Here is a 638-nt window from a genome sequence, read left to right as displayed (position 1 = left end):
GGGAACAGACTGCCTGAACGCTGCATCCTGGACTTCCTGTCACAACAACCCAACTGGATCCCACTAAACAGCCTTTAGTTCCATTTGTAGATCAATAAAATAAGATTCTTCATGATCAAAATAATATTCCTAGTCAGAACTGGAATAACAGATTTACTAAAATACATTTTTGCTGCAGAAACTGAATTTCAGAAAGTTAAAAAAAAGAATTAGGTTTTATATATTTAGAAAAGTTTGAAGTTGCCGTTTTGAAATTTATCAGCTTCACTGAATTTGAATTAATGATATCGGAAATAAATTTCTTCATAGTCAAAATAATAAAAATGCTGACAATGGGAGAATGTAGAGATCTGAAATTAATTTCTAGACATCCAGAATGTTTATTCTAGTTGTGAAGACTGTCATTTTGTTTGAAATTGTCATTTTGACAAGGAAAAATTATTTTAGATATCAGAAACACATTACTGATATAATGGTAGTGGAGCAATGTAACCCTAACTACAGACTGACATTTTTTCGGGAATCCCACAGGGATGGGAGTCAGTATTAGTAACGATCACGTGATTGGGACGGTACAGGATTAAACATTAACGGGAGCAGACGGGAGCGGGAGCAAACCAATAATAACCAAAAAAAAA

The sequence above is a fragment of the Cyprinodon variegatus genome, unplaced genomic scaffold (assembly GCF_000732505.1).
Source record: "Cyprinodon variegatus isolate N-32 unplaced genomic scaffold, C_variegatus-1.0 Scaffold1572, whole genome shotgun sequence".
NCBI lineage: Eukaryota > Metazoa > Chordata > Actinopteri > Cyprinodontiformes > Cyprinodontidae > Cyprinodon > Cyprinodon variegatus.
This window is presented reverse-complemented; position numbering follows the sequence as displayed.